Here is a 25,735-nt window from a genome sequence, read left to right as displayed (position 1 = left end):
GATGTGGTGGAGGCTGACTCCATACACAGTTTCATATGTAGATATGATGGAGCTCAGTAGACTCAGGAATCTGTACACCAGTTGACTGACAGTTGAGAGGCGGGACCAAAGAGCCGAAGCTCAACTCCCTCAAGCACAATTAGGCGAGTACATGCCTCAACTCTGCCCTTGAGGACATAATAAGAGCGAACTACGTGACTGAAGGCCGGGGGCTTGTTATTACTGGCCATAACAGCGCGGGGTGATGAAGTGTTGTCTTCCTAGAGCCTCAGACACCGGGCTGCAGGGAAGGAATAACATAACAGAGGAAGGGAGTGGGAATAGAAGACTTTAGACTAAAGGGAGGGAAGGGAGAGAGTTTGGGAGAGTAGGAATGGAACAAGGAATGGAGGAGGTAAGAGAGGAAGGGCCTTGCAAGTCTAAGAGATAGAGAGGACCTGCGGGGGGAGGGGAGACAGGCACCAAGGTGTCCCCTGCTGGACACATCTCTGGTATGAACGTACAGGGTAGTGTCAATAGAGGACACCCTCCCATTATGGCGTCCATGGCCTTCACCGCTCCTGACTCTATGCACTCTATTCTTGTGTTGTGTTCTTTAATGGTCAGTTTGGCGCCCTTACAGTACCTGAGGTTCCTGTGTCACGGGCAAGCGTCGCCACGCACACGGAGGTGGTCTTGTCATCACAAACGGTGGCACGTACCAGCGTGCAGGAGGTTTTCTCAGCATGTACTCCGTGGGAGTTACCACCAGGTGTTGGCTCCAGGACCTCCATGGTGACCAGTCCACTCCCTGCCCAGCCTCACGTCCTCCCCCCCCCCTCACTTCCCTCCACCCCCTTCCCACCAAACAACCAGGATAATTACCCAGCACACTACGGTAACGAGGCTCGTAACACCCAAGTCAACGTAAAACGGCTGATAAAATTGGAGTTGGAAATTAAGGAGTAATTGGCTTGTTAGCCGGTGTGATTAACTTGTACAAGTGACGGGCGCTTTGTGTCGTGGTTGTAGGCTGTGTGTGTGTGGAGGGGGGGTGGATACTCACCTAGTTGTACTCACCTAGTTGTGATTGAGGAGGGTTGAGCTTTGGCTCTTTGGTTCCGCCTCTCAACAGTCAATCTACTGGTGTACAGATTCCTGAGCTTCTCGAGCTCTATCATATCTACATTTGAAACTGTGTATGGAGTCAGCCTCCACCACATCACTTCCTAGTGCATTCCATTTACTAATTAATCTGACACTGAAGAAGTTCTTTCTAATGTCTCTGTGGCTCATTTGGGTACTCAGCTTCCACCTGTGTTCCCTTGTGCGTGTACCACCCGTGTTAAATATTCCATCCTTGTCCACTCTGTCAATTCATCTGAGAATTTTGTTTGTGGTGATCATGTCTCCCCGAGCTCTTCTGTCTTCCAGCGACGTGAGGTGCAGTTCATGCAGCCTTTTCTCATAACCCATGCCTCTTAATTCTGGAACTAGTCTAGTGGCATACCTCTGAACTTTTTAGTAAAGACAGCAGAAGCGAGGAGGAAGCGCAGGGGGGGGGGGGAGAGAAGAGAACCAGGAAACAACAGCTCCTAACTCAACAGTCCCGGAGGGGAGTGGGAAACTCCCAACCAGCACCCCAGCAACCCCAGATTAGAGGACAACACCCCCAACACCCTTTACTGTCCCCTTTCAAATGCTCATTCAACCCTTCCTTCCTCCCCCCCTCACCCCATACTCTCCCTGTCCCCCCTTCCTCATCCCCATTCCCTCCCTGTACTCCCTTCCCTTCACCCCATACCTCCCAGTACCCTCCCTGTACCACCATCCCCTCACCCCATACCCTCCCTTTACCCCCTCCCCCCTCACCACTTATCTTCCTTGTCCCCTTTCCCGACTCACCTCATACCGTCCCTATCCCCTCCCCCTATCACCCCATTCCCTCCCAGTCCCCCTCCTCCTCACCCCATACCCTCCCTGTCCCCCCTTTCCTTCACCCCCCCCCCCTCGCCCCCGAATCCGCTGATACCCTGTTAACCAACTCACAAATTCCCTCCCCAACCATTGATCTCCCTGCACCCCCCACCCCAGATTCCCCTGGATTCCGAAACCCATTGCTTCCTTCCCCCTCCACCACATGCCCCCCTGCTAACCCCCCCCCCTGCTCTCCCATCCCATGCTCTAATTGACCCCCCAATATCAGAACTTATCAGCCACACCACCCCAGACCACCTCAGCCCCCACTGTACCAGATCATCCCCCCCTCCCTCACACCCCAGGTCCTCCTTTATAGGCCCTCCACCCAGACATCCTTTGTCACCCCAACTCTAGGCGTGAGAGGAGGAGGGAGGGGAGGGGAGGGGAGGTTATGAGAGGAGGGGCTGAGGGGAGGTTATGAGAGGACGGGGTGAGGGGAGGATGTGAGGAGGAGGGTGTGAGGGGGAGGGTATGAGGGGAAGGGAAAGACATGGAGGTGGGGGGACAGGGTAGGGGAGGGAGGGGTGATGAGACAACACATCATCACCATCGATTCTTACAACATACACCCCCTGTCCCTCCCTCATTACCCTCCCCTCCAGTACACACACAAACACACACACACACACAAACACACACATAAACACAACACACTCACCAGCCTTCCCTCGTGGCTGTTGGAACTGGTCAAGAATTACCTTGGCAGCACAAGCGTTAACACAGCCGGCTATCACCCCAGACGTCCTTGGGGGTTCGATTCCCGTCCAGGGTGAAACACTTGAGCAGGTTTCCTAACGCCCGTTACCTTTCTTTACCTAGTAGCAAACAGGTACCCCTGGAGTTAGCCAACTATTATGGGTTACATCTTGGGAGGGGGTTATTAGCCCTATAGGGACCTGCTGAACTTCCTGTTCTACAGAGTAACCATAAACTTGGCAGTACTGGTCCCTATGGTTGCTATAGTTCCGTACCATCCGTTGTTGACACTCGGTGTTCCGTACCATCCGTTGTTGACACTCGGTGTTCCGTACCATCCGTTGTTGACACTCGGTGTTCCGTACCATCCGTTGTTGACGCTGGGGGTTCCGTACCATCCGTTGTTGGTGACACTGGGGGTTCCGTACCATCCGTTGTTGGTGACACTGGGGGTTCCGTACCATCCGTTGTTGGTGACACTGGGGGTTCCGTACCATCCGTTGTTGGTGACACTGGGGGTTCCGTACCATCCGTTGTTGGTGACACTGGGGGTTCCGTACCATCCGTTGTTGGTGACACTGGGGGTTCCGTACCATCCGTTGTTGGTGACACTGGGGGTTCCGTACCATCCGTTGTTGGTGACACTGGGGGTTCCGTACCATCCGTTGTTGGTGACACTGGGGGTTCCGTACCATCCGTTGTTGGTGACACTGGGGTTCCGTACCATCCGTTGTTGGTGACACTGGGGGTTCCGTACCATCCGTTGTTGGTGACACTGGGGGTTCCGTACCATCCGTTGTTGGTGACACTGGGGGTTCCGTACCATCCGTTGTTGGTGACACTGGGGGTTCCGTACCATCCGTTGTTGGTGACACTGGGGGTTCCGTACCATCCGTTGTTGGTGACACTGGGGGTTCCGTACCATCCGTTGTTGGTGACACTGGGGGTTCCGTACCATCCGTTGTTGGTGACACTGGGGGTTCCGTACCATCCGTTGTTGGTGACACTGGGGGTTCCGTACCATCCGTTGTTGGTGACACTGGGGGTTCCGTACCATCCGTTGTTGGTGACACTGGGGGTTCCGTACCATCCGTTGTTGGTGACACTGGGGGTTCCGTACCATCCGTTGTTGGTGACACTGGGGGTTCCGTACCATCTGTTGTTGGTGACACTGGGGGTTCCGTACCATCCGTTGTTGGTGACACTGGGGGTTCCGTACCATCCGTTGTTGGTGACACTGGGGGTTCCGTACCATCCGTTGTTGGTGACACTGGGGGTTCCGTACCATCCGTTGTTGGTGACACTGGGGGTTCCGTACCATCCGTTGTTGGTGACACTGGGGGTTCCGTACCATCCGTTGTTGGTGACACTGGGGGTTCCGTACCATCCGTTGTTGGTGGCACTGGGGGTTCCGTACCATCCGTTGTTGGTGACACTGGGGGTTCCATACCATCCGTTGTTGGTGGCACTGGGGGTTCCGTACCATCCGTTGTTGGTGGCACTGGGGGTTCCGTATCATCCGTTGTTGGTGACACTGGGGGTTCCGTACCATCCGTTGTTGGTGACACTGGGGGTTCCGTACCATCCGTTGTTGGTGACACTGGGGGTTCCGTACCATCCGTTGTTGGTGACACTGGGGGTTCCGTACCATCCGTTGTTGGTGACACTGGGGGTTCCGTACCATCCGTTGTTGGTGACACTGGGGGTTCCGTACCATCCGTTGTTGGTGACGCTGGGGGTTCCGTACCATCCGTTGTTGGTGACGCTGGGGGTTCCGTACCATCCGTTGTTGGTGACGCTGGGGGTTCCGTACCATCCGTTGTTGGTGACGCTGGGGGTTCCGTACCATCCGTTGTTGGTGACACTGGGGGTTCCGTACCATCCGTTGTTGGTGACACTGGGGGTTCCGTACCATCCGTTGTTGGTGACACTGGGGTTCCGTACCATCCGTTGTTGATGACACTGGGGTTCCGTACCATCCGTTGTTGGTGACACTGGGGTTCCGTACCATCCGTTGTTGATGACACTGGGGGTTCCGTACCATCCGTTGTTGGTGACACTGGGGTTCCGTACCATCCGTTGTTGGTGACGCTGGGGGTTCCGTACCATTCGTTGTTGATGACACTGGGGTTCCGTATCATCCGTTGTTGACACTGCGAGAACACATTAAATTGACCGTTTTCTTGACGTTGGGGAACCTTAGGAGGACGGGCTGAACCACGAAGCCTGCTCGGAGATCGGGCCGAGGGGACGCTGATCCCCGGGACCCACCACAAGGTATAGTGGTGTCTGCCATTATTTAAACAATAGATAAAGGTTGAGAAAATCTTTCGGAGGTCCTGGTGGCAGCGTCGAGGGATTACCTCGGTGTAAGCCAGGATTACTGTGGTCGTGTCTGGGATTATTTTGCCAGCGGCTGAAGAATAATCCCAGTCGTACATTTACTGACTGGTTTCTTTTCTTGTAATTATTTACTTATTGTCTTAATTCCCTCGTTGAAGCTTTTTCTATTTTAGAGAAATATTTAAGGATAAATTTATAAAGGTTAAGGTGAAGTCCTTATATAAGAGATACCTGTCATTACCTGTTGAGATGAGCTGGCACCTGTTATCCCGGCCAGCTTCCCTTCTCCCCCCCCTGGTGATATATTACGTTATGTAATACATCTGTTATACAATGTATCGTACCTATACAATATGTAATACATCTGGTATATAATGTATGTAGTCAAAGCATCTTAATCACCTTCAGTGGTTAAGTGTTTAATATCGCACTAGTTTCTATAGAAGCTATCTTACCCTGTCAAAAGTAGGAGAGACAGGTGTATGTATACATATGTGGATATGTGTACGTATATGTGTATATATGTATATGTGTGTGTATTTATATACAGGGTATGTGTAAGCTGGTCAGAACTGTATTTCACCATTGTAAACGCACGTTAATGACGGTATGTAAAAAAAAAAACTTGAACACTGTTCATGTAGAACAGACGCAAGTCTGTGTTTTCATGTCTGTAGGTTAGCTTAGCATTTTAAACGCCCCACAATCACCTTCTGTGGTTGATTGTTCAATAAATCACTAAACAATACGTTTAACAGAACACTAACCCTGTCCATGGAGGACGGAAGAAAATGCATATAGACTGGTTAGCATTGTAAATGTGTGGCCATGTTTATCCCCCAAAACGTCCCCCCCCCTCTCTCTCTCTCTTACACAGGTGCTGGGGGAGTGTCCACCCTCCCTCTTTATCATTCTCCCAAACACACCTTTATTTTCGTGTTTGTTATTAAACACACACACACACACCCACACCCACACCCACACACCCACACCCACACACCCACACCCACACACACACACCCACACACACACACACACACACACACACACACACACACACACACACACACACACACACACACACACACACACACACACACACACACACACACCGACAATCCTGTTGAAGTGTAAAAACGATCAGGAAGAATCATCAACTCGGGAAAGGATTTTCCAGGAAAACCAGGAGGAAGGTGGACAGAACAGGAGGAAGGTGGACAGAACAGGAGGAAGGTGGACAGAACAGGAGGAAGGTGGACAGAACAGGAGGAAGGTGGACAGAACAGGAGGAAGGTGGACAGAACAGGAGGAAGGTTAACAGAACAGGAGGAAGGTGGACAGAACAGGGGGAAGGTGGACAGAACAAGAGGAAGGTGGACAGAACAGGGGGAAGGTGGACAGAACAGGAGGAAGGTGGACAGAACAGGAGGAAGGTGGACAGAACAGGGGGAAGGTGGACAGAACAGGGGGAAGGTGGACAGAACAAGAGGAAGGTGGACAGAACAGGGGGAAGGTGGACAGAACAGGAGGAAGGTGGACAGAACAGGAGGAAGGTGGACAGAACAGGAGGAAGGTTAACAGAACAGGAGGAAGGTGGACAGAACAGGAGGAAGGTGGACAGAACAGGAGGAAGGTGGACAGAACAGGAGGAAGGTGGACAGAACAGGGGGAAGGTGGACAGAACAAGAGGAAGGTGGACAGAACAGGGGGAAGGTGGACAGAACAGGAGGAAGGTGGACAGAACAGGAGGAAGGTGGACAGAACAGGGGGAAGGTGGACAGAACAGGAGGAAGGTGGACAGAACAGGAGGAAGGTGGACAGAACAGGGGGAAGGTGGACAGAACAGGAGGAAGGTGGACAGAACAGGAGGAAGGTGGACAGAACAGGAGGAAGGTGGACAAAAGACTGAACACAAAACAACGAAGGGAAAGGTCAAGGAGAGCTCGGGGACAGAACAAAGGAACCTCAACAAGGGAACCTTCCAGGAATTAAACATAACCTACGTGAGAACCACTCTTCAGTTTGCAGCCCTGGCATACAAAAAATATGGAAATTTAAGAGGCGGCACACACTCCCTATACGCACTCATACAGGTAAGAACATACATACACTCACACACACATACACACACCCACACACACACACCCACACACATACACACCCACACACACATACACACACCCACACACACACACCCACACCCACACACACACACACACACCCACACACACACACACACACCCACACACACATACGCACACACACACACACACACACACACACACACACACACACACACACACACACACACACACACCCACACACACATACACACACACACACACACCCACACCCACCCACACCCACACACCCACCCACACCCACACACACACACACACATGAACACACAAAGATGTGTGTTGTGACAGATGAAGATTGTAGGATCCTCCAAGAGAACTTAAACAAGCTGCAAAGATGTTCAGAGGAATGGCTACTGGAGTTCAACACGAACACGTGTAAAGTTATGGAAATGGGATTAGGTAACAGGAGACCAAAGGGTCAGTTCACAATGAAAGGAAACTACCTTCCTGTTACGATTCGAGAAGGAGTCCTGGGCGTGGACGTAACACCTAATCTAACTCCTGAGGCACATATAAATCGGATAACGACAGCAGCGTACTCTACACTTGCAAAAGTTGTAACGTCACTCGGAAACCTAAGTAAAGAGGCATTTACAGCACTATACACTACCTACCTGAGACCAGACTAAGAGTATGCAGCCCCATCCAGGCGCCCCCCACCTAAAGAAACACATTAGCGAACTGCAAAAAGGTTCAGATATTTGCGACGAGGCTGGTCTCGGAGTTGCATGGGATGGGATAAGAAGAGCGACTGGAGGAACTGAACCTGACGACGTTAGAAAAAAGAAGGGAGTAGGGAGATATGATAGCAGCATACAAAATACTTAAGGGGATTGACAGATTGGAAATAGACGAAATGTTGACAATGAATACGTGGTGTAGTAGCGAGACACTCGCCTGGCGTCCCGCGAGCGCTTTGTCCTGGGTTCGTATCCTGGCCGGGGAGGATTTACTGGGCACAAATCCTTAACTGTAGCCTCTGTTTAACTCAACAGTAAAATGGGTACTTGGTTGTTAAACAATTCTTCGCGGTGGTCGTATTCCAGGGACCACAGGATTAAGGACTTGCCCGAAACACTACGCGTACTTGTGTCTGTACAAGAATGTAACAACTCTTGTATATATCTAAAAAAAATACCAGCAGAACCCGGGGACATGCGAGGAATGTGTAAACTCAGATGAGTCATAGAGATGTTAGAAAGTGTTATTTTACCGTGAGTAGTGGGGAAATGGAATGCACTAAAGGAGCACATTGTGGAGGCAAACACAGGGAGCCGGTCGGCCGAGAGAACAGCACGCTGGACTTGTGATCCTGTGGTCCCGGGTTCGATCCCGGGCGCCGGCGAGAAACAATGGGCAGAGTTTCTTTCACCCTATCCTGTTACCTAGCAGTGAAATAGGCACCTGGGTGTTAGTCAGCTGTCACGGGCTGCTTCCTGGGGGTGGAGGCCTGGTCGAGGACCGGGCCGCGGGGACACTAAAGCCCCGAAATCATCTCAAGATAACCTCAAGATAACTGTTCACAGCTTTAAAACTAGGTATGAGAGGGCAGAAGGACAGGAGTCATTTCTTTCAACAACCGGCGGCTAGACAGGCGGGATCCAGGAGCCAACGCTCGATCCTGCAGGCACAAATAGGTGAGTACCCCCCCCCCCTCCTCCCCACACACACCCACACAAACACATCACCAGATCCTGGTAACAGAGGCTGTGTGGCGTGATCAACACCACTATGATATTCTCAACACAAAATAACGAGTATTAACAATGCGGCGACAAATTCCGGATTAAAGTTTAAGCGAGCATTTCAAGGTCGAGCTGAGAGGTCCAGCGGGGGCGGGAGGCAGCAGGCGCCAGTGTTCCCTGCCACACACCCTACCACCACCGCCACACTAACTCCTTCTACATAAACAAATCCACAAGGGCCGTGACGAGGATTCGAACCTGCGTCCGGGAGCATCCCAGACGCTGCCTTAATCGACTGAGCTACGACATGGTCAAAAGAGTTGAAACCGAAGTTCTACTGAACTTACTTGGATCCTGCAGCCTCTCCGAGACACAAACCAGGGTTTTACACAACTCCCCCCGTGCACTCGAGCTATGTCAATAGGCCGTTCTCCCTCTTCGCCCTTACTTCATTCCACACACAAATCACACATAAAACCCAGGTTTGTGTCTCGGAGAGGCTGCAGGATCCAGTAAGTTCAGTAGAACCTCAGTTTCAACTCCTTTGACCATGTCGTACCTCAGTCGATTAAGGCAGCGTCTGGGATGCTCCCGGAAGCAGGTTCGAATCCTCGTCACGGCCCTTGTGGATTTGTTAATTTGATGCATCACGCTATTGTAATTTCCTTGTAGATAGTACTAAGAGTCACTGTGTGCTCCAAAGTGCCAACATGTAGTGACGGACCATCACACACTACACTTGTGTGTTATCGAATTTAGACCAGTCACAAACTTTTGGTTAACAGCAACATAAATATTAGACCTAACCTCCCCTAGCGCTCCTAGGCCTAATGCACGCTATCTTAGGCCCGTTATAGTACATATATGTGCTATCTTCTTGAGATCTCAAGAAGATAGCACATATATGTACTATAACTAGGACTAGGGATATTGGTTTCGTTTTTTAGCTTTATTTCGGACTCTCATCCCGCCAAACACACACCGAAACTACGACGTTGGTATTACGTTCGAACAAGTTTTAACACCTCCTAACCCGTTATAACAACCAATATAGCAAGTAGTAACAACGTTCTAATACGTCATAAACACGTTAAGCCAAGCTGTAACAACTTTATTGCAAGTTGTAACAAGCGGAAAATAGAGACAGTTACGGTTTGTGTTTCCAGGGATTACACTACATATTGTTGGTACTCTCGCCCAAATAGTCACTTTAAGTACTATAATTTCAATAGGACGGGCTGAAATATTGTTGTATACATATACAACACTCCCCTACACCCCTTAACAACCATTCACACTCCATAATGACCATTTACACCCATAAACAACCTTCCACAAATGGTTAACAACAGAGGCACTGTGAGAGCAATTGGCGATACTTCCAACTAGGTGCCACCCAGGCCACGTTCTGGGTGACCTGACCTCTGGAGGTCACACAATAGACCCACTGACCTCTGGAGGTCACACAATAGACCCACTGACCTCTGGAGGTCACACAATAGACCCACTGACCACTGGAGGTCACACAATAGACACAGTGACCACTGGAGGTCACACAATAGACACAGTGACCACTGGAGGTCACACAATAGACACAGTGACCACTGGAGGTCACACAATAGACACAGTGACCACTGGAGGTCACACAATAGACACAGTGACCACTGGAGGTCACACAATAGACACACTGACCACTGGAGGTCACACAATAGACACACTGACCACTGGAGGTCACACAATAGACACAGTGACCACTGGAGGTCACACAATAGACACAGTGACCACTGGAGGTCACACAATAGACACACTGACCACTGGAGGTCACACAATAGACACAGTGACCACTGGAGGTTACACAATAGACACACTGACCACTGGAGGTCACACAATAGACACAGTGACCACTGGAGGCCACACAATAGATACACTGACCACTGGAGGTCACACAATAGACACACTGACCACTGGAGGTCACACAATAGACACAGTGACCACTGGAGGCCACACAATAGATACACTGACCACTGGAGGTCACACAATAGACACACTGACCACTGGAGGTCACACAATAGACACACTGACCACTGGAGGTCACACAATAGACACATCTTCAGTGTAGCAACACTAAACCTCTGATGACGTCATCAACAACACGCACTCACTCAAGATATTCTTTTCTCTTGAAATATTCTTAACAAAATAGCTTTATATTCCAGAGGTGGTCTGACCCAGGTAGTTCACCTTAACAAAGACAGTCAACCTTGTAAATACAGCTGATGGCCGGTTGATGTGGGGTTCAGGGACCAGGTTCACTATAATACCTATCCCTCACCGCATAATCGAGCTTTAGCTCTTGGTCCCAGCTTTGTGTGTGTGTGTAATTACCTAAGTGTAGTTACAGGACGAGAGCTACGCTCGTGGTGTCCCGTCTTCCCAGTACTCTTTGTCATATAACGCTTTGAAACTACTGACGGTCTTGGCCTCCACCACCTTCTCACCTAACTTGTTCCAACCGTCTACCACTCTGTTTACAAAAGTGAATTTTCTTATATTTCTCCGGCAGCTTTGTTTTTGTTAGTTTAAATCTATGACCTCTTGTTCTTGAAGTTCCAGGTCTCAGGAAATATTCCCTATCAATTTTATCCATTCCTGTTACTATTTTGTACGTAGTGATCATATCTCCTCTTTTTCTTCTATCTTCTAGTTTTGGCATATTTAATGCCTTTAACCTCTCCTCGTAGCTCTTGCCCTTCAGTTCTGGGAGCCACTTAGTAGCATGTCTTTGCACCTTTCCCAGTTTGTTGATGTGCCTCTTAAGATATGGGCACCACACAACCGCTGCATATTCTAGCTTTGGCCTAACAAAAGTCGCGAAAACTTTTCACTAAAAGACTTAGACTAACAAGACTCGTGAAGACGTGTGTGTGTGTGTGTGTGTGTGTGTGTGTGTGTGTGTGTGTGTGTGTGTGTGTGTGTGTGTGTGTGTGGGTTGAGCTCTGGCTCTGTGGTCCCGCCTCTCAACTGTCAATCAACTGGTGTACAGGTCCCTGAGCCTACTGGGCTCTATCATATCTACACTTGAGACTGTGTATGGAGTCAGCCTCCACCACATCACTGCCTAATGCATTCCATTTGTCAACTACTCTGACACTGAAAAAAAAAAAAACATTTTACGCCCGCAGCTGCCTTTCCCGACTGCCTCAGCCTTCTGCCTCACCCTGCTGCCTCACCCTGCTGCCTCACGCTGCTGCCTCACGCTGCTGCCTCACGCTGCTGCCTCACCCTGATGCGTCGTGTGAGGGGGTGTTGACCCTCCCAGGGGTCCCCTCCAGGCTCTTCAGAGGGCGGGCGTGAAGGCTGTAGTGAGGGGCTGCCGTCCCACGCCTGGCCAAGTGTCCCCTGTCTGGTGTGGTGGTCCCGGGCACCAGCTGCCACCAGAGATAATGCCACCAGAGATAATGGGCACCAGCTGGCGGCAGAGATAATGCCACCAGAGATAATGGGCACCAGCTGGCAGCAGAGATAATGGACACCAGCTGGCAGCAGAGATAATGGGCACCAGCTGGCAGCGTGACGCCCAGGTGGTGGCTGTGGGCGTGTCCTCCCACCGTCCTCCAGCGACCAAGTTTCCCCTGGTCAACTCTCCGCCATAAACTGCGACATAGAGTACATGTCTTCTCTTCAGGCTAGCCTGTGCTTGCCGCTCTTGTGTCCACGAACACTGTGGCCGCCGGCGAGACCTGTTATTCCCTGATCAATGCTCAGATTATTACTGTGTCGTTTGTCAACCCGTCCTCACGCTAGGCTGGTTAAAGCAGCAGCCGTCCTCCCCAGACGCATTCATCAATTGTACCATGCTGTGCATTAAAAATTGGTTTGTTCTCATATATAAATTAATATTATTATACATAAAAATTCTATATATATATAGTTAGGCGTAGATTAGGTTAGGTGTTTAGGTTCTGTTGGCGATTATTTGTATTTGAAGCACGTGGGTGAAGCATTTCTAGAATTGTGGTTCGAACAGAGGACGTGAGCGAAGCACTTGTTCAGGACGTGTTCGGACGTCATCAGTTGAGTCGCGTGTAAAACCGCTTTCCATTCATAAACAGCGGGTTTGGCGGTTGGATTAACAAGCTTGGATCTTTGTATGCGAGGACGCGGGCAGCGTTTGTGGGATAATCTTTGCGAAAGGTTGCTGCGACTCTCAACCTGCCGGAAGCGATGCCAAGGTTCGTTGCTAGAGGGAGTTGTGTGAGCTACCAAGTTGTTGTGGTTGGCGACACAAGCAGAGGTTAAGGACCCTTCTCTGTCACGTACTTACCGGGATCAATAAACAAACACAACTGTGGCGACGCTCGCTGGACGTGCTGCTCCCACACCTGCCTTGGTATACACCCCACACCTGCCTTGGTATACACCCCACACCTGCCTTGGTATACACCCCACACCTGCCTTGGTATACACCCCACACCTGCCTTGGTATACACCCCACACCTGCCTTGGTATACACCCCACACCTGCCTTGATATACAACCCACACCTGCCTTGGTATACACCCCACACCTGCCTTGATATACAACCCACACCTGCCTTGGTATACACCCCACACCTGCCTTGATATACACCCTACACCTGCCTCGATATACACCCCACACCTGCCTTGATATACACCCCACACCTGCCTTGATATACACCCCACACCTGCCTTGGTATACACCCCACACCTGCCTCGATATACACCCCACACCTGCCTTGATATACACCCCACACCTGCCTTGGTATACACCCCACACCTGCCTTGATATACACCCCACACCTGCCTCGATATACACCCCACACCTGCCTTGATATACACCCCACACCTGCCTTGATATACACCCCCACACCTGCCTTGGTATACACCCCACACCTGCCTTGATATACACCCCACACCTGCCTTGATATACACCCCCACACCTGCCTTGGTATACACCCCCACACCTGCCTTGATATACACCCCACACCTGCCTCAATATACACCCCACACCTGCCTTGATATACACCCCACACCTACCTTAGTATACACCCCACACCTGCCTTAGTATACACCCCACACCTGCCTTAGTATACACCCCACACCTGCCTTGATATACACCCCACACCTGCTTTGGAATAAACCCCACACCTGCCTTGATATACACTCCACACCTGCCTTAGTATACACCCCACACCTGCCTTGATATACACCCCACACCTGCCTTGATATACACCCCACACCTGCCTTGATATACACCCCACACTTGCCTTGGTATACACCCCACACCTACCTTGGTATACACACCCACACCTGCCTTGGTATACACCCCACACCTGCCTTGATATACACCCCACACCTGCCTTGGTATACACCCACACCTGCCTTGGAATAAACCCCACATCTGCCTTAGTATACACACCCACACCTGCCTTGGTGTACACCCCCACACCTGCTTTGGTGTACACCCCGACACCTGCCTTGATATACACCCCACACCTACCTTGGTATACACACCCACACCTGCCTTGGTATACACCCCACACCTGCCTTGGAATAAACCCCACATCTGCCTTAGTATACACCCCACACCTGCCTTGATATACACCCCACACCTGCCTTGGTATACACACACACCTGCCTTGATATACACCCCACACCTGCCTTGATATACACCCCACACCTGCCTTGGTATACACACACACCTGCCTTGATATACACCCCACACCTGCCTTGGAATAAACCCCACATCTGCCTTAGTATACACCCCACACCTGCCTTGATATACACCCCACACCTGCCTTGGTATACACACACACCTGCCTTGATATACACCCCACACCTGCCTTGGTATACACACACACCTGCCTTGATATACACCCCACACCTGCCTTGGTATACACACACACCTGCCTTGATATACACCCCACACCTGCCTTGGTATACACACACACCTGCCTTGATATACACCCCACACCTGCCTTGGTATACACACACACCTGCCTTGATATACACCCCACACCTGCCTTGGTATACACACACACCTGCCTTGATATACACCCCACACCTGCCTTGGTATACACACACACCTGCCTTGATATACACCCCACACCTGCCTTGGTATACACACACCTGCCTTGATATACACCCCACACCTGCCTTGGTATACACACACACCTGCCTTGATATACACCCCACACCTGCCTTGGTATACACACACACCTGCCTTGATATACACCCCACACCTGCCTTGGTATACACACACACCTGCCTTGATATACACCCCACACCTGCCTTGGTATACACACACACCTGCCTTGATATACACCCCACACCTGCCTTGGTATACACACACACCTGCCTTGATATACACCCCACACCTGCCTTGGTACACACGAATAATAGAGACTGCTTCATTAAAAAGTCAGATGTAAGACAAACAATGAACAACCAGGTCAACCAGCCACAAAACAGGAGAGGGCTGGTCTCCCTCACGGGTATAAGCCCGCGGAACCGCCTACCCGCCCAAGCCGTAAATGCCTCAACATTACTTCAATTCAAAATCCATTTGGAGACAAATCCTCAGGAAGACTGCGGAGGGGGGGGGGGAATCCATGACAAGCCGCTGGGTTCCTGACCCCGTTGAGGCTACTCGAAAGATGATGGCCTTCAGGTAAATTCTGGTAAAATGTGGTGGTAGCTTTTATATCTATTGTTGGGTGTTTTGACGTGCCAGCAGGTGACGGGGAACGACAGGTGACGGTAGGTGACGGCAGGTGACGGGGGACGGCAGGTGACGTCTCCCGTCAGCGGTAGCCTCCTCCGTACCCACATATGTGACGTGTGACGTGTGCGGGTACGTGACGTGGGCGGGTACATAACGAGGGCGGGTACGTGACGTGGGCGGGTACATGACGTGGGCGGGTACGTGACGTGGGCGGGTACATGACGTGGGCGGGTACGTGACGTGTGCGGGTACGTGACGTGTGCGGGTACGTGACGTGGGCGGGTACGTGACGTGGGCGGGAACGTGACGTGGGCGGGTACATGACGTGGGCGGGTACGTGACGTGGGCGGGTACATGACGTGGGCGGGTACGTGACGTGGGCGGGTACATGACGTGGGCGGGTACGTGACGTGGGCGGGTACGTGACGTGGGCGGGTACGTGACGTGGGCGGGTACATGACGTGGGCGGGTACGTGACGTGGGCGGGTGCGTGACGTGGGCGGGTACGTGACGTGGGCGGGTACGTGACGTGGGCAGGTACGTGACGTGGGCGGGTACGTGACGTGTCCGTCACTTACCCGTCCCAGCTGTCTATCCCCGCCTAAGATATCCTAACCTGTGTCGAGCCGTCTTGTCTAGTGATTGACCATGTCCCGGGTGGGACAGAAATGAATGAATGGGTGCATTTCCTATCACCTAATGCTTGTTGTGGGGTTGCACCCTGGGGAGGTTCAGTAATTAGACCCTTGCGGGAAGGTGCTCGATATAAGCCTAACATATACGATGTATATAGACAGGCTGCCTATCCCCCGTCACCTGCCGTCCCCCGTCACAGTGACGCACTATACTGTCTAGTGTGGCGTCTCTCACCTCGCACTTCAACTGTCATTGATGGTGAGGAGTATGGGGTGCACAATAAACTACCACTCACAGGAGTATGGGATGCACAATAAACTACCACTCACGGGAGGAGTATGGGGTGCACAATAAACTACCACTCACGGGAGGAGTATGGGGTGCACAATAAACTACCACTCACAAGAGGAGTATGGGGTGCACAATAAACTACCGCTCACAGGAGTATGGGGAACACAATAAACTACCGCTCACAGGAGGAGTATGGGGTGCACAATAAACTACCACTCACGGGAGGAGTATGGGGTGCACAATAAACTACCACTCACAGGAGTATGGGGTGCACAATAAACTACCACTCACAGGAGTATGGGGTGCACAATAAACTACCACTCACAGGAGTATGGGGTGCACAATAAACTACCACTCACGGGAGGAGTATGGGGTGCACAATAAACTACCACTCACGGGAGGAGTATGGGGTGCACAATAAACTACCACTCACGGGATGAGTATGGGGTGCACAATAAACTACCACTCACAGGAGTATGGGGTGCACAATAAACTACCACTCACGGGATGAGTATGGGGTGCACAATAAACTACCACTCACAGGAGTATGGGGTGCACAATAAACTACCACTCACAGGAGGAGTATGGGGTGCACAATAAACTACCGCTCACAGGCGGAGTATGGAGTGCACAATAAACTACCGCTCACAGGAGGAGTATGGGGTGCACAATAAACTACCGCTCACAGGAGGAGTATGGGGTGCACAATAAACTACCACTCACAGGAGGAGTATGGGGTGCACAATAAACTACCACTCACAGGAGTATGGGGTGCACAATAAACTACCGCTCACAAGAGGAGTATGGGGTGCACAATAAACTACCGCTCACAGGAGGAGTATAGGGTGCACAGTAAACTACCACTCACAGGAGTATGGGGTGCACAATAAACTACCACTCACGGGATGAGTATGGGGTGCACAATAAACTACCACTCACAGGAGTATGGGGTGCACAATAAACTACCACTCACAGGAGGAGTATGGGGTGCACAATAAACTACCGCTCACAGGAGGAGTATGGGGTGCACAATAAACTACCACTCACAGGAGGAGTATGGGGTGCACAATAAACTACCACTCACAGGAGTATGGGGAACACAATAAACTACCACTCACGGGAGGAGTTTGGGTGCACAATAAACTACCACTCACAGGAGTATGGGGTGCACAATAAACTACCACTCACAGGAGGAGTATGGGGTGCACAATAAACTACCGCTCACAGGCGGAGTATGGGGTGCACAATAAACTACCGCTCACAGGAGGAGTATGGGGTGCACAATAAACTACCGCTCACAGGAGGAGTATGGGGTGCACAATAAACTACCGCTCACAGGAGGAGTATGGGGTGCACAATAAACTACCACTCACGGGAGGAGTATGGGGTGCACAATAAACTACCACTCACAGGAGGATTATGGGGTGCACAATAAACTACCACTCACGGGAGGAGTATGGGGTGCACAACAAACTACCACTCACAGGAGGAGTATGGGGTGCACAATAAACTTGCCATCTCAGATAGCAGTATTGCAAAAAATCAAATGCCTAGAGGGTGACGAAGAGGGCCCCTCTGGCTGACCAACGAGCCCCTCTGGCTGACCAACGAGGACCTCTGGCTGACCAACGAGGCCCTCTGGCTGACCAACGAGCCCCTCTGGCTGACCAACGAGGACCTCTGGCTGACCAACGAGGCCCTCTGGCTGACCAACGAGCCCCTCTGGCTGACCAACGAGGACCTCTGGCTGACCAACGAGGCCCTCTGGCTGACCAACGAGCCCCTCTGGCTGACCAACGAGGACCTCTGGCTGACCAACGAGCCCCTCTGGCTGACCAACGAGGCCCTCTGGCTGACCAACGAGGACCTCTGGCTGACCAACGAGGACCTCTGGCTGACCAACGAGGCCCTCTGGCTGACCAACGACGCCCTCTGGCTGACCAACGAGGCCCTCTGGCTGACCAACGAGGACCTCTGGCTGACCAACGAGGACCTCTGGCTGACCAACGAGGCCCTCTGGCTGACCAACGACGCCCTCTGGCTGACCAACGAGGACCTCTGGCTGACCAACGAGGCCCTCTGGCTGACCAACGAGGCCCTCTGGCTGACCAACGAGGACCTCTGGCTGACCAACGAGGCACTCTGGCTGACCAACGAGGCCCTCTGGCTGACCAACGAGGACCTCTGGCTGACCAACGAGGCCCTCTGGCTGACCAACGAGGCCCTCTGGCTGACCAACGAGGACCTCTGGCTGACCAACGAGGCCCTCTGGCTGACCAACGAGGCCCTCTGGCTGACCAACGAGGCCCTCTGGCTGACCAACGAGGCCCTCTGGCTGACCAACGAGGACCTCTGGCTGACCAACGAGGCCCTCTGGCTGACCAACGAGGACCTCTGGCTGACCAACGAGGCCCTCTGGCTGACCAACGAGGACCTCTGGCTGACCAACGAGGCACTCTGGCTGACCAACGAGGACCTCTGGCTGACCAACGAGGCCCTCTGGCTGACCAACGAGGCCCTCTGGCTGACCAACGAGCCCCTCTGGCTGACCAACGAGGACCTCTGGCTGACCAACGAGGCCCTCTGGCTGACCAACGAGGCCCTCTGGCTGACCAACGAGGCCCTCTGGCTGACCAACGAGGCCCTCTGGCTGACCAACGAGGACCTCTGACTGACCAACGAGGCCCTCTGGCTGACCAACGAGGCCCTCTGGCTGACCAACGAGGCCCTCTGGCTGACCAACGAGGCCCTCTGGCTGACCAACGAGGCCCTCTGGCTGACGAAGGAGGCCCTCTGGGTGACGAAGGAGGCCCTCTGGGTGACGAAGGAGGCCCTCTGGGTGACGAAGGAGGCCCTCTGGCTGACCAACGAGGCCCTCTGGCTGACCAACGAGGCCCTCTGGGTGACGAAGGAAGCCCTCTGGGTGACGAAGGAGGCCCTCTGGGTGACGAAGGAGGCCCTCTGGCTGACCAACGAGGACCTCTGGCTGACCAACGAGGCCCTCTGGCTGACGAAGGAGGCCCTCTGGGTGACGAAGGAGGCCCTCTGGGTGACGAAGGAGGCCCTCTGGGTGACGAAGGAGGCCCTCTGGGTGACGAAGGAGGCCCTCTGGGTGACGAAGGAGGCCCTCTGGGTGACGAAGGAGGCCCTCTGGGTGACGTAGGAGGCCCTCTGGGTGGCGAAGGAGGCCCTCTGGGTGACGAAGGAGGCCCTCTGGGTGACGAAGGAGGCCCTCTGGGTGACGAAGGAGGCCCTCTGGGTGACGAAGGAGGCCCTCTGGGTGACGAAGGAGGCCCTCTGGGTGACGAAGGAGGCTCTCTGGCTGACCAACGAGGCCCTCTGGCTGACCAACGAGGCCCTCTGGCTGACCAACGAAGCCCTCTGGCTGACCAACGAGGCCCTCTGGCTGACCAACGAGGCCCTCTGGCTGACCAACGAGGCCCTCTGGCTGACCAACGAGGCCCTCTGGCTGACCAACGAGGACCTCTGGCTGACCAACGAGGCCCTCTGGCTGACCAACGAGGCCCTCTGGCTGACCAACGAGGCCCTCTGGCTGACCAACGAGGCCCTCTGGCTGACCAACGAGGCCCTCTGGCTGACCAACGAGGACCTCTGGCTGACCAACGAGGCCCTCTGGCTGACCAACGAGGACCTCTGGCTGACCAACGAGGCCCTCTGGCTGACCAACGAGGACCTCTGGCTGACCAACGAGGCCCTCTGGCTGACCAACGAGGACCTCTGGCTGACCAACGAGGCCCTCTGGCTGACCAACGAGGACCTCTGGCTGACCAACGAGGCCCTCTGGCTGACCAACGAGGACCTCTGGCTGACCAACGAGGCCCTCTGGCTGACCAACGAGCCCCTCTGGCTGACCAACGAGGCCCTCTGGCTGACCAACGAGGCCCTCTGGCTGACCAACGAGGCCCTCTGGCTGACCAACGAGGCCCTCTGGCTGACCAACGAGCCCCTCTGGCTGACCAACGAGGCCCTCTGGCTGACCAACGAGGCCCTCTGGCTGACCAACGAGGCCCTCTGGCTGACCAACGAGGCCCTCTGGCTGACCAACGAGGCCCTCTGGCTGACCAACGAGGACCTCTGGCTGACCAACGAGGCCCTCTGGCTGACCAACGAGGACCTCTGGCTGACCAACGAGGCCCTCTGGCTGACCAACGAGCCCCTCTGGCTGACCAACGAGGCCCTCTGGCTGACCAACGAGGCCCTCTGGCTGACCAACGAGGCCCTCTGGCTGACCAACGAGCCCCTCTGGCTGACCAACGAGGCCCTCTGGCTGACCAACGAGGCCCTCTGGCTGACCAACGAGGCCCTCTGGCTGACCAACGAGGCCCTCTGGCTGACCAACGAGGCCCTCTGGCTGACCAACGAGGACCTCTGGCTGACCAACGAGGCTCTCTGGCTGACCAACGAGGCCCTCTGGCTGACCAACGAGGCCCTCTGGCTGACCAACGAGGCCCTCTGGCTGACCAACGAGGCCCTCTGGCTGACCAACGAGGCCCTCTGGCTGACCAACGAGCCCCTCTGGCTGACCAACGAGGCCCTCTGGCTGACCAACGAGGCCCTCTGGCTGACCAACGAGGCCCTCTGGCTGACCAACGAGCCCCTCTGGCTGACCAACGAGGCCCTCTTGCTGACCAATGAGGCCCTCTGGCTGACCAACGAGGCCCTCTGGCTGACCAACGAGCCCCTCTGGCTGACCAACGAGGCCCCTCTGGCTGACCAACGAGGCCCTCTGGCTGACCAACGAGGCCCTCTGGCTGACCAACGAGCCCCTCTGGCTGACCAACGAGGCCCTCTGGCTGACCAACGAGGCCCTCTGGCTGACCAACGAGGCCTTCTGGCTGACCAACGAGCCCCTCTGGCTGACCAACGAGGCCCTCTGGCTGACCAACGAGGCCCTCTGGCTGACCAACGAGGCCTTCTGGCTGACCAACGAGCCTCTCTGGCTGACCAACGAGGCCCTCTGGCTGACCAACGAGGCCCTCTGGCTGACCAACGAGGCCCTCTGGCTGACCAACGAGGCCCTCTGGCTGACCAACGAGGCCCTCTGGCTGACCAACGAGGCCCTCTGGCTGACCAACGAGGCCCTCTGGCTGACCAACGAGGCCCTCTGGCTGACCAACGAGGCCCTCTGGCTGACCAATGAGGCCCTCTGGCTGACCAACGAGGCCCTCTGGCTGACCAACGAGCCCCTCTGGCTGACCAACGAGGCCCCTCTGGCTGACCAACGAGGCCCTCTGGCTGACCAACGAGGCCCTCTGGCTGACCAACGAGCCCCTCTGGCTGACCAACGAGGCCCTCTGGCTGACCAACGAGGCCCTCTGGCTGACCAACGAGGCCTTCTGGCTGACCAACGAGCCCCTCTGGCTGACCAACGAGGCCCTCTGGCTGACCAACGAGGCCCTCTGGCTGACCAACGAGGCCTTCTGGCTGACCAACGAGCCTCTCTGGCTGACCAACGAGGCCCTCTGGCTGACCAACGAGGCCCTCTGGCTGACCAACGAGGCCCTCTGGCTGACCAACGAGGCCCTCTGGCTGACCAACGAGGCCCTCTGGCTGACCAACGAGGCCCTCTGGCTGACCAACGAGGCCCTCTGGCTGACCAACGAGCCCCTCTGGCTGACCAACGAGGCCCTCTGGCTGACCAACGAGGCCCTCTGGCTGACCAACGAGGCCCTCTGGCTGACCAACGAGGCCCTCTGGCTGACCAACGAGGCCCTCTGGCTGACCAACGAGGACCTCTGGCTGACCAACGAGGCCCTCTGGCTGACCAACGAGGCCCTCTGGCTGACCAACGAGGCCCTCTGGCTGACCAACGAGCCCCTCTGGCTGACCAACGAGGCCCTCTGGCTGACCAACGAGGCCCTCTGGCTGACCAACGAGGCCCTCTGGCTGACCAACGAGGCCCTCTGGCTGACCAACGAGGCCCTCTGGCTGACCAACGAGGACCTCTGGCTGACCAACGAGGCCCTCTGGCTGACCAACGAGGCCCTCTGGCTGACCAACGAGGACCTCTGGCTGACCAACGAGGCCCTCTGGCTGACCAACGAGGCCCTCTGGCTGACCTACACCACTGAGGCTAGAGAGATGTATGAGGTGAAGATGAGGGTCAGTAGCACCCAGGACGCGTGTGCTGGGGCGCGTGTACACCAAGGGGGTACAGGAGTGAGGGCGAGGTTGACCATGGCGGCCGCCACACATCTCTCACAATCCCACCATCAACCACCACAACCCAAAGAGTTACAAACTAAATAATATTTCAACTGATTCAACAGAGCAGAAGAAATTGTTAAACACAATGGGGCATAATCTTGCCGAAGTGACCATACGAGTCATAAATACTCACACTCCGCCCAAGTAAGACAGAAACAAGGAACACTTAGTGAGTCAGCCAGATGCTTGGGGCCCGCGCAGGATTATCCATGACAAAAAAATCAAATCAAATGATCGCCAGCCGAAGTGTTGGGCCAGACGCAGGTGTTAATTACAGGAATAAATATAATATTATAAAACCAATAATTTTTTTTTTTTTTTTATATATATACAAGAGTTGTTACATTCTTGTACAGCCAAAAGTACGCGTAGCGTTTCGGGCAGGTCCCTGGAATACGATCCCCGCCGCGAAGAATCGTTTTTTCATCCAAGTACACATTTTACTGTTGCGTTAAACAGAGGCTACAGTTAAGGAATTGCGCCTAGTAAATCCTCCCCGGCCAGGATATGAACCCATGACATAGCGCTCGCGGAACGCCAGGCGAGTGTCTTACCACTACACCACGGAGACTGCTTGAATTATATAATTGTATATTAACAAAATATACAATATTTAACTCTTATGTGAGCACGTGGCGTCACGTGGCGTGTTGGTTAACACTGGTATAACGAGGCGTTAGTCTGCCAAGACGAGCTTCAAATTCAAATACGTTTATTGAGGTATAAATACAGACAAAGGGATGAGGCAGCTCAGGGTATTCTCCCCTTGTTAAGACAAGGTGGTGACGCCACTCACCTGTGTAGTCTCTGGTAAACTGTTTACTTGTCCCTTCTTGTCTATATCCTGTAGTGCGTTGACATGACTGGAGTCAGGCCTGTAATTAACTTGGATACAGTCCTGATGTGGGTACAGTTAGTGGCATGATATTCTCTGTGGTTATAATTGTGTTCTATATTGTGATGTTACCACCAGGAGCGGCTCCACGTGACACACCCGCACCTCATACCCCTCACAACACACTCTCTCACTCGTCACTCATGTCCTATACTATTTTCAAGTTACAGTTTATCAATACTTCAGGATAAGAAGGTTTTGGTTAATAAAATATAGCGAGGAGAGGACACACCTCCTCCTTCCCCGGCTGTTGGAGAGACACTGAGGAGCGCGCGTAAGACCCCGCGACCTGTGGACCCTTGTGTCACGTGACTCGTCTTGGGACACCCCCCACCCACTTTACCTGGAATCACGTGACCTGCCTTCATTAAGACAGTTACTTGACTTTCCCCTAGTCACGTAACCTAATTCCCCCGCACCTAGTGTGCTGTGGTCTGTCCTGGAACCCTCCCCCCACTCTTTTCTTTACTTGGGGTCACGTGACCTACCCTGAACCTCTTAACCTACAGTGAAGTGACCTGCTCTGGACAACCTACACTACCCGCCCTGGACCTTCTCACCAGGGTTCACATGACCTCAACACGTCACTCGTGCCTGCACGTCTGGTAGCCTTGAGTGGTCCTCACCCAGGCCATATTTTGGCGGGGTTCGTATGCCAGCAACGGGCACCCGTCTTGACTCGCAAACCTCCACGTTGCAGTGACTTTCTATCTTGCAGTTGCAGAAACAGACGATATACAGGTGTCATGCTCTGCACTTCAGAGAATCCAAGAGATGGCACACAAGACACGATGAAGTAAGTGATATGATCAAGCGAAGCCTCGCGTCTACCCAGTGTCCAGCAGAGAGAGAGTCTCGTTGTCTAATATTCTATAATTATGTTATTCCTGTTACTTGAGCAAATGGGATTACAGTTAAAAAAAAAGTGGAATAAACTGGATTAGTAAAATAGGTAATACCGATGGAGAAGATTTTTATAATCAGATGATGATTGTTTCTTTAAGCAACATGTTAAGGAACCAACGCGGGAAAACTGTAGTTTAGACTTAGTGTTAATTAACTAACAGGGAGACACATATAAATGACATCGAAAAGAGGGGAACAGTGATCACAAGAAAATGAGATTCAGCATAGAATGGAACAGATGTGTTAGAGAAAATTCCACAAAGAAGCCAGATTTCCGAATTAAATTAAATGTTCATCAAAAACAGATTTTAATGGACTATGAACCTTCTTGGGGAAGGATAGGTAGGATAGACATAAACATGTGGGCGGGGGGGGGGGAGGGGTGGACCGGTCTTGGAGCGAGACGTGAACCTAGCGATGGTGACATAACAATTGATTGTAATGTAGATTCAAAATATAACTTATATTTAAAAATGTTCTTATCAAAGCCCAAGAACTTGTGTGTAAATAGAAAGCTTAGTACAAAAATAATAAAAATGTTAATGTCATTCTAGAACAACACTAAGTCAAACTTGTTAATGTTAAAAAAGAATTGAGGAAAGGAAGAAGTTTTTTTCAGCTATACCAAACAAAGATTAGGGGAAAGACAAAGGGCATTAAAAACTGCGAGAGGTCAGATAATGATAAAGAAAGTTAGTTTAGTTCATTTACTGTGTACCCAGGCCCATCGTGTGGGCAGTACTGGAAAGGGATACCGAGACAGAAATAAGTAATATATAAGACCTCCAGATATAAATTGTTTAAAACCGGAGAAGACAGTTACCCGTATAGTCATTTCACATTTGTGACAATAGAATTCATTATTAAAAACAAAAGTCAGATTTGGCCCTTCGAATACCTCCTTTAACTAAATTGATAAAACTGTACTTCATTGACTAATTTTGTTTCTAATAATTAACTTCATTTAAAAACAATTTGGAATAGCTATGGGTAACCCGCCGTATCTCATTCTCCGGTTTTAAGCAATTTATATATATATATATGGAGATTCACGAAACAAAACTATTAAGAAGGATTTTGACACATTTTATTATTATTAAAAAATCATCATACATTAAGTTCAAATGGAAGTTGAACAAACACATCTTTACAATTCTTAAATGTTTTAATTCATAAATTTTAAAATAGTTTCAAATTTTCGATATATCAAAT

The 25,735-nt window shown here is 52.4% G+C and overlaps 1 protein-coding gene across 2 annotated transcripts in view; it reads right to left on the bottom strand.

The window, feature by feature from the left end:
* LOC123757950 (lebercilin-like protein) overlaps nucleotides 1-23,858 on the bottom strand; it is a 60,857-nt gene extending 36,999 nt beyond the window's left edge. For both annotated transcript variants that reach the window (XM_069338772.1, XM_069338773.1), the window contains exon 1: nucleotides 23,519-23,858. The gene's annotated coding sequence lies outside the window, so the exon portion shown is untranslated. The remainder of the gene's footprint in view (nucleotides 1-23,518) is intronic.
* Between the last annotated feature and the right edge of the window lie 1,877 nt (nucleotides 23,859-25,735).

Source organism: Procambarus clarkii, chromosome 40 (assembly GCF_040958095.1).
Source record: "Procambarus clarkii isolate CNS0578487 chromosome 40, FALCON_Pclarkii_2.0, whole genome shotgun sequence".
Taxonomy (NCBI): Eukaryota; Metazoa; Arthropoda; class Malacostraca; order Decapoda; family Cambaridae; genus Procambarus; species Procambarus clarkii.
The sequence above is the reverse complement of the archived record's forward strand: the minus strand, read 5'-3'. Positions and strand labels throughout refer to the sequence as shown.